Source organism: Pygocentrus nattereri, chromosome 27 (assembly GCF_015220715.1).
Source record: "Pygocentrus nattereri isolate fPygNat1 chromosome 27, fPygNat1.pri, whole genome shotgun sequence".
NCBI classification, from domain to species: Eukaryota; Metazoa; Chordata; class Actinopteri; order Characiformes; family Serrasalmidae; genus Pygocentrus; species Pygocentrus nattereri.
Window position 1 is genome coordinate 25,607,591 of NC_051237.1, and position 10,000 is coordinate 25,617,590.

At 42.1% G+C, this 10,000-nt stretch overlaps 1 protein-coding gene across 2 annotated transcripts in view; it reads right to left on the reverse strand.

Annotated features, from left to right (window-relative positions):
- Window positions 1-5,226: 5,226 nt before the first annotated feature.
- Window positions 5,227-10,000, reverse strand: part of LOC108415926 (suppressor of cytokine signaling 7-like) — a 55,184-nt gene continuing 50,410 nt past the window's right edge. For both annotated transcript variants that reach the window (XM_037535476.1, XM_037535475.1), the window contains one exon: window positions 5,227-7,021. The gene's annotated coding sequence lies outside the window, so the exon portion shown is untranslated. The remainder of the gene's footprint in view (window positions 7,022-10,000) is intronic.

Consider the following 10,000-nt stretch of genomic DNA (forward strand, 5'->3'; position numbering starts at 1 on the left):
GTGGAGGGAGAGAGGAGGAAGAGAGAGAGGAGGGAGGAAAAGAAAGAGAGAGAGAAAGAGAGAGAGAGGTAGAGAGAAGAGAGAGGGGGGACAGAGGAGGATGAGAGAGGGATCAAAAGGAGGGAGAGAGAGGGAGAGAGACAGGAGGGAAGGAGGGAGAGAGAGTAGAGGGGGTGGAGAGAGAGAAGGGAGGGAGGAGAGCAAAAAATGTGTGTGTGATATTTTGAAAGATGTTAATATCTGCTCAGTGGTGGTCCTGTAGTGGTCTCTTGAAGAAGGATAGCTCTTCTAATTGATGGAGAACATGTTGTACACGGTTCTATATAGAACCTTTTTGAAAGGGAATCAGTATAGCATCGAAAAGAGTTCCTCTATTGGTACAAGCTTGACAACCAAAACGTCTGCCAGTGCAACTGAAACACCTCCTAGTACAACTGAAACACCTCCTAGTACAACTGAAACTCCTCCCAATACAACTGAAACCCCTCCTAGTACAACTGAAACCCCTCCTAGTACAACTGAAACTCCTCCCAGTACAAGTGAAACCCCTCCTAGTACAACTGAAACTCCTCCCAGTACAACTGAAACCCCTCCTAGTACAACTGAAACCCCTCCTAGTACAACTGAAACTCCTCCCAGTACAACTGAAACCCCTCCTAGTACAACTGAAACCCCTCCTAGTACAACTGAAACTCCTCCCAGTACAACTGAAACTCCTCCCAGTACAACCAAAACTCCTCCTGGTACAACTAAAACCCCTCACAGTACAACCGAAACTCCTCCCAGTACAATCAAAACTGCTCCTTGTACAACTAAAACTCCTCCCAGTACAACTAAAACTCCTCCCAGTACAACTAAGACTCTTCTGGTACAAGTAAAACTGCTCCTTGTACAACTAAAACTCTTCCCAGTACAACCAAAACCCCTCCCAGCACAACCAACACATCTCCCAATACAACCAAAACATCTCCCAGTACAACTGAAACTCCTCCTGGTACAACCAAAACTCCTCCTAGTACAACTAAAACTCCTCCCAGTACAACCAAAACTCTTCCTGGTACAACTAAAACTCTTCCTGGTACAACCAAAACTCCCAGTACAATCAATCCTCGTCCCCATACAACTGATCTTTTTCCCAATAAAACCAAAGCTCCTCCCAGTACAAACAATACCCCTCCCAGTACAACCTATCCTCCTCCTGGTACAAACAAAACTCCTCTTGGTATAACGAAACCCCTCCTCACAGAACAACCAAAAGTCCTTCCACACATAAACCCCTCCCATTACAACTGAAACCCCTCGCAGAGCAACCAAAACGCCTGCCAGTACAACCTAAACTCCTCCGACACAGGACGTGGATTTCAGTCTGACCACCAAGTGTAAATGCGTGTGGCTAAAATCTTGGATGCAATCAAGATACTAGTTTCTAAAAGAATCTGCAGACACGCCTCCAAAGCTCAGTCCGAGAAGCTGGTTGATCATATTCTGGAGTATTCAAACCCATTCAGTGGTGTGGAGGTCTTGACTCTGGAGTGGTCAGTCCACTGTCCAGCTTCTATGTCCTGATCTCAGCAGTGAGCTCGGGGTCGTCATCTCTCTGCAGAATGAAGTTCTTCTCAGTCAGACTGGGAGGTTTTCAGGAGCTGCATGATGTATTAATATGAGTTTGTGCTCATCAGCATTCACAACGCCTTCAGTCAGAAACCCACCACCAGACATGTCAGCAATCCAGAAAACCTTCCTCCACTGCTCAAATGTCCTGCGTTGGGGTTCTAGCGCAGATGTTCTTCTGTTCCTGTTGTCATAAATGGTTTTCTTTGTATTGAGCTGAGGTCCCTCTAACTACTAACTCTGTTCTTTAACTTTCCTCAAAAAGATCTGGTTCTTATTTTCTTATAGTATCATATCAACCATTTACTGAAGGTTATTCATGTTTCTTCCACCAGTCTGGCATCCTCGATCATCTTCTCCCACTCCTGGGAGGCTGAACATCTACATGAAGACATGGTTATATAAATATATAAATAACATTGCTTAGCAAGGCACGATGAAGCAGCTGAATACCTCCTGAGATTGCTTGTCCATCTATAGTGTAGCAACGACAGCTAGCAGTGTGTTGGTGGTCAGGGCTGCTCAGTGTGGCTCGGTGTACAGCTGGACTCACTCTTTTTATCAAAGCATGCACAAAAGTGTCAAAGTGAACAAGAGCCTTGTGTATAAATGCATAACCACTATGGATCCAGGATATTTGCAGGATTAGATTAGGGGGGCTAATCTATGGATGATCTATTGGAGAACAATCAGCATTCATAGGTGATTTATAGTGATCTATGGATAATCTATATGGCGAATCTATGAGCAGTCTATGGATGATCTGGGGGAGCCTATGAGTGATCTACCATCAACTAATGGGTGATCTATGAAGGATCTATGATTAATCTGCCAGCAATCTAAATGATCTATGTAGGGAATCTGTGAGCGATCTGTGAATGATATAAACTGTTAATCAATAAGCTATTTGTGAATTATCTATGTGGGGACTCTATGAATGATCTTTATAAGGAATCTATAAATGATCTATGTAGGGGATCTATAAGTGTTTTATAAATGATCTATGTGTGGAATCTATCGATGCCTTTTGTGGGGAATCTATGAGAGACTTGAAATAAATAATCTAAGTGGGGAATGTATGAGCAATCTATGAGGGGGACCTAAAAGTCATCTACCAGCAGTCTATGAGTGATCTATGGATGACCTACTTAAGAGATCTAGGAGTGATCTATGTATGATCTACAAGCAATCCATGGGAAGAATTAAAAGGTGAACTATGAGGGAAGTATATATGATCTATGGGGGGTGATCTACAGCCGATCTATGGTTGATCAGGTATCTATGGCGAGGGTTGCGGGCAAAGTATGGGTGATATACAAAGCATGAGGGGATCTATGAGGGGGTCTCTGTGATCTTTGAGTGAGCTATGGTGAATATGTGGGTGACATATGAGTGATCTATAAGTGATCTAAAGACATCCGTGGGTAAATTATGGATAATCTTTGGGTGATCTATAACCTTGGGGGGGGTAGGTTGACTTGATGATCTGGTGAGGATCTATGAGTGATCCATGGGTGATCTAGGGGAATGATCTACAGGCGAACTGCAGTCAATCTATAAATGGGTAATCTATGGAGGGATATGTCAGTGATCTATGGTGAAACAATGTTGAAGCTGTGGAGAGATATAAGTGATCTATGGGATCTATGGATGAGCTATGGTGCCTCTCTGTGTGATCTATGGGTGATCAAGGTGGGAGGTATAGGTCACTAGATAACATGGGAAGAACTATTGGGATTCTATCGGCGATCTATGGAGAATCTGTAAAGTTGGTGGTTGATATTTGACCAAGAGGGCTGGTTCATGGGTGACCAGCTGGGATCTGTGGGGGATTCCATGGGTGATTAATGGGGGAATACAGAAATACGATGTACTAAACAAACAATGTACAACAACAAAAAGAAGACAAAACTCGCATCATTTGAAGCCGTCTACCCATTTTTATTTTCACATCGTGTTTTTGAGATGCGTTGATTGAAAATAGTCCTATTATCCACAGCAGACACTGTGGCTTTAGTCTGATCAGTCCTTTATCAGAGTGGATTTTTAGCAGATAAATAATCTCTGCAGAATAATGACATCTTCAGGCCGATTCAAACAAGCCATACATACACTATATACACACCCACCCACACACACACACGCACACGTTACCCTTTTACCGACACAAGTATGAGAAGAACCTCGTATCTCTGTAGATGTTTGAGGATCATCTTGGCCTGGAGGACCCCCTATGTGTTCAAGCATTATTCTAAAGGAATACTGCAGTTCATCTCTATCTGGTGCACCTGTCATGTACTGTCAATTACCACAATCAGTCTCCCTGCATGTGGAAAAGTACAGAAAACACATTTACAGTTGAAGATAATGGGCATGTGCTGAGCTCTGTTAGTAAACATTTAGGTAAAATATATCGCTGCTGTCGTTTTTCAGTTTTTGACATAGTCTGAAAATGTCTGATGTTCTTTATATTGTGTGTAAATTTTATGATAAATGGATGAAAAGAAACGTCCCAAAATGACTTGGAAAGACGTCTGGTTCCATTGACTTCCATTAAAAGTAAAGTATCTTTTTCCTTCTGCTGTAAAGTTACCATTTTGGAGCTCAAGGTTTTCTTCAGCAGCGATATTTTTTGAACACTTCCTTGACTTTTTCAGTAAAAGGTGACAGTAAATTAAGCTGTTAATCTTCATAAACAGTCGTTCCAGCAATGGGAAGAATTTGTGGTCATTAGTTATCAGTGTAGAGGTGTTGGCAGTTTTGACAGGCTCCTGATCGCCATGGACACCTGAAAACCTTAGAGAAAGTGAAAGTAATCAAGACGTTCATTCAGTTGTTTCATACATTCGCGTGTTTCAACCACTCATTTGTGGAATTTAGCAACTGCTTCCACTAAAAGTTTTGAGTTTTGAGCCAAAATGTTTCCTGTTCTTTTCTGACGTCAGGGGAACGTGTTACACTGTCAACAAGAAACTCAAAATTTCAAGGGAACATGACGCACTACGATTTTTGACTTTTCCCAACAGCACCCCAAATCAACAGCACCCCAAATCACCAAAGGTTAATTCGTTTAACTAATCTAGACTCGTTTGTTCTTCTAACAATAAGTTAAAAATAAAACATAAGAGTTTTTAAAAGGAGAAGCAGCTTTTATAACCTCCCCATCACCCAGAACAACTTCTAGTCTTACCATGTTACTGAGGCAGCTATCACAGCGTTAGCCGTCTTATCCAGAGGCTCTTGGTTACGTCCCAAGCAGAGAATCGAACCTCAGTTTGTCGGGTGGAGGGCAGTGGTCTTACCCACCGCACCATTCCAACTGTTAGCTAAAAACAAGGATCTATTTATTAAACCCTCGTTGAAACGAGTTATGGGTGGACGATATGGCAAAGATCTTAAATCATGATACTTAAAAGCATTTTCACAATACACAATACGGATCATGATATTTAGTTTTTCTGAGATTGAATAAGTTGAAACAGACAAAATAGAACCTGTAGTGCCACATTTGAAAAAATACTATAATAATATTAATAATAATAATAATAAACCTACATCTACAATGATTTTTATTCAGCATTTTACAAACTGCACTGCATTAAATCCAATTAACCAGACCTAATTATGCTCACTTTGCAATGAAACAGGTAGCTGGTCAGTGTTCTTTAAGGACTGTCGATATCCACGATATACTCAGAAAAGTATTGTGATATAATTTATCATGATGATGATAAAATATCATACTATCCACCTCTAAGACCAGGGGTGTGACAATAAAAACATCCCCATCTGGTCAGGACAGCAGGTAACTCCTCTACCGATGTCTGGGGTTCTGCGGCTGGGGTTCGATTCCCGGCTTAGGCAGCACATCATGCTGTACTAGTACGCATCCCTGAGTCAGACTCCTAATCCTACATTAGCTTACCTCTCAAACACGATTAGACTGTAAGCCGTTCTGGATGAGAGTGTCTGCCAAATGCTGTAACATACACTCTTCAAAGGATGGTCTTTCAAGGACACTGGGCCTCATTCTCCAACTGCTCCTGGGAAGAAATTCCTTCTTAAAACCCACTTATGCAGTTTTGACAAAGACTCTGACATTCACCAGTGTTCGGTTATGTGGGATTGGCTCTTAGGTAAGAACAGAATCCACACACACCCAACAGCAGAAAGGTGAGAACAGTTCTGCTCTTTAAGAACACGTCATGAACCTGACGTAGACTTTTAAGAACATGAGAAGAGAATTGAGAAGATATTGGAGAATGAGGCCCAATGTTCTTAAACTGCTGGAGTAATATCTGGTGCACTTTCGGCAAAGCTGACCCATCCTCACTCCATCAATATTCAAAAAAACTGTTGAAGATATTGGAGAATGAGGCCTAGGGGTTCTATATAGAACCATGACCATTTAAAGTATCATGTGCAATCCTAAATACTATCTTTGCACAGCGAAATGCCAATATGATAGGATTCGAAAGCGTTCCTTTAAGCCTTAACTGATGGAGAAAGTGCTGAATATGGTTCTATATAGTGTCTATTTTGAAAAGGGTTCAATGTAGCACCAAAAAGGGTTCTTCTGTTGTATACAGGCTTGACTTCATAACAACTGCAGAACCCTATTTGTGCTATATGGAGCCACACACAACACATTACTTCATCTGTCTGAAGAACGATTTCACCATGCAAAGAACCTTTAAAGTATGCAACGGTTCTTTTAGTGTTTAGCCTTCATTATGGAACCGCTGTCTTTACTAAAGAACCCTTGAAGAACCATCTTTTTCAGAGGGCAGTCTGTTTTTTTTCTTTTTCGGAAAAAATGTCAATGTTATTGCAGCCTAACGTTGGGCGAACAAGCAAATCTAAGCAGATTAAACAAATAAACATCAGTAAGAAAAGTAAAAAAGCATCATTTCGCCTGAAATCAGTTTCTTTACAGTGTGACGTTATGACAATATGAGGCAATCCAAACGCAGCAGGTGGAGATCAGGTTGAAAATTCTGAAGTATTCCTTTAAGCCCAGTCTTACTCTGTCCGTTCTGGACGGTTCTCACCGAGCGGAGCGGAGTTTACTCGGGCAGAGGACAGAGAGGTGTCCAGAAAGACAAGCGCATCCAGAGCGTAAGCTTCTGGCCACGCTCCCGGCCCTCAGGTTGCCTTTTCAGTCTCAGGTGTCAGGCTGCTTCATTAATATTGCCACAGCACTGGCCCGAATTCGGCCGGTTTCCACATCCCCGTCCCTCCAGCAGAGAGAGGAGGGAGGATCATCAACGGAAACCCGGCCGGCGGTCAAAACAGCTCAAAGAGAAGAGATTACAGTGCATCAGTAGTCTGAGTGTCCGTCTGTTAAACCTAAATCCAGCATCCAGTTTCCAGTTTCGAGCAGCAGCCGTCCATAAATAAAAATAAACACCTGTAAAGACAAACGGACGTCACTTCAGAGAGAAACGCACGGCAGTGTTTATAAAGCATTTTCAACTAGCTATTGATTACACATCAGCTCAACCTGGAACAATATTTCATGTGGTAACAAGTAAATTTATTAGTTTTATTCAACCTAAATAAATACAACCCCATTTCCAAAAAGGTTGGGATGCTGTGCAGAATGTAAATCAAAACAAAATGCAATGATATGCAAATCTAAATCATGTAAACCTGTGCAGTACAAAGACAACAAATCAAATGTTGAAACTGAGAAATTTTATTGTTTTTTGAAAAATATTTGCCCATCCTAAAAAGTTGGGAAAATTTCTAATGTTGATCCGTCGGACGACAGGACACTTTTCCACTTCCCCTCAGCCCATTTTAAATGAGCTCAGGCCCAGAGAAGGTGGCAGCGTTTCTGGATCCTGTTTATATTTGGGTTCTTCTTTGTGTTTTAGAGTTTAACAGCGTTTGTGGATGCAGTGATGAACTGTGTTCACAGACAGTGGTTTTCAGAAGTGTTTCTGAGCCCATGCAGTGATTTCACTACAGAACCACGTCTGGTTTTAATGCAGTGCTGCCTGAGGGCCCAAAGATCACGGCCAGCAGATACTGGTCGGCCTCGTCCCTCACAGACAGAGATTTCTCCAGATTCTTTGAGTCTTTTAATGATATTCTGCACCGTAGACGATGAAAAGCAGAAGCTCTTCGCTGTTTTATGTTGAGAAACGTTCTTCCTGAATTGTCGCTCTATTCAATGGTGCAGTCTTTCAGAGTGGTGACCCCTCCTCATCTTCACTTCTGAAAGACTCCGACTCTCTGAGACGCTCTTTATACCCAGTCATGTTACTGAACTGCTGCCAATCGACCACCAAGTTTACACAACTTTACCAACCAACTGGAAATATAGGGTTTAAATGATCTGCACATCACTGCATTTAGTTTTATTTACATTTTGCACAGCGTCCCAACTTTTTTGGAAACGGGGTCGTACTTGGAATGAACGGTTCTTTCAATCAAAGTTTTTTTTTAGTTTGAACTGATGAGCCATTTTACAGTGTAGTATTGTATTCATTAGCGCTGATTACAGGTGTAACAATACTCATATCATCAAGCTCAAGGTAAATAAAGGTTCTCCAGTAACTCTTCATCCGCCTCACTGTCGCCTCCTACGAGACAGGACAGGCCGGAGCGAGCTGGTCAGCATGCTATCTTCAGTAGATATTTCTCCACCACAGTACAGAGACGACCTTGACATAAGGCCAACCTGGTGTTTCTTCACATTTGATAATTGTAGTTCAATGTTTTAAACAAAAAATCGGACAAGTTGCTCCTTTCGTGACTTTTTGGACAGAGCAAATTGTGAGCTGTAAATGTTTTGATATCATTTTATGTTTTTTTCTATTGCTTAATTATAAAAAGTAGTTGCAAAATCAATTTTTAAAAAAGAAAATAGTTTGCGGCGCGGTTGCGTTTACATCTTTACACTTCGAAAATAAACTAAGGATCACATTTGGCACAAACGTGTTACACTGGCTCACTCGGGAATCTCATTCAGGTTTGGATTTTAGCATGAGGCAGTAATTTGGGCCAGTGTGACGACTGGCCCCTCCCAGTCCTGTCCATGTGTTTGTGTTGTGTTTTTGGACTAGTCCACATGCTTTCTTTGTTTTGATCCCCAGTCCGGCCCCATGTTTTGTGACTCCGCCCCTGATTGTTCCCACATGTGTTTCAACCTGTGTCCTGTTATCCCTTGTTAGCCCTCCTGTATTTAAGCCCTGTGTTTGGCTCTTGGTTTCGTTGGTCTTTGTGCTGATTGTTTGGATGTTTGACGTGCTGGTTGTGTGTTTGATTGTATGCCTGTTTTGACGTGCTGTTTGTATGCGTTGTATCGTTTCAAGTGTTTTGTTAAGTATTCGGATTTCTGTTTCTTGTCATGACCGTCTCTCCTGCTCTCCGTATTGGCTCTCTGACCATGGACTGTTCTGACCCGTTTATGGATTTGCACTTAATAAATCTCGGATCTCTTCGCACATGCGTCCGTCTCCTCGCTCCGCGTCACAGCCAGTAACGTCACCATAAGCCACGAAAACATAAGTGGAAAAATTATTAACTTAATAACTAAAAATCTAAGAAATAAACATTTTAACACCTGTCCAGGGTGTGTCCTGCCTTCCGCCCGAAGACTGCTGGGATAGGCTCCAGCACCCCCCGCGACCCTGACGGAGAAGCAGCTTAGAAAATGGATGGATGGATGGATGGATAAATATTTTAACAGTATAACTAAAATAAATATTAATAGAGACGTACAAATAAATAAAAACCGCAGTAGTGGCTGATTAAACATTATCTCACGATGGGCTCACGATGCAGACAGCGAACCAGAGATGGAGAAGTTTCTCAGGGAACTTTGTTTGATGAAGACTTTTTCTTTTTGATGTGTGAACATTCCAACGGTATTTGGGCCTGAAACAAACAGCTGTACCAGTCCGGCAGAAACCCTGGGTCTCGGATCGAACCCTGTTAGGTTCACTGCTGATGGAACCTTTGGAATTCATCAGCAGAGCGGCCTTTCCTTCTCTTCTAGAGGCGCGACGGCACCGTGCAGTCAGCATAACGACTGTTTTAACGACTCACTCTGTAGACACTGAGCACAAGCTGCTGTTAAAAACAACAGATGAGACATAAAATAACAGCAATAATAATAATCGTAGCGTTTGATTTCAACTCGTGGATCTCGGAGAGTATATTTGGCCGAGCATCGGCGACCTGAGCGATCAAACTCAATCTGATAAACCAGTGACAAAAAAGCAGATGTCAGGTAAGATTTATCACTGCTGTCGATTGAGAATTCAAAAGCCCGGTAAGGGTGGAGTGAGATTTATTTCTACCCACAGGCTGTCAGGCTTTTGAACAAGCTGTGGGTCCTTCCCCAACTACCACTTCACTCAGTCACTCTGTCAGTTAT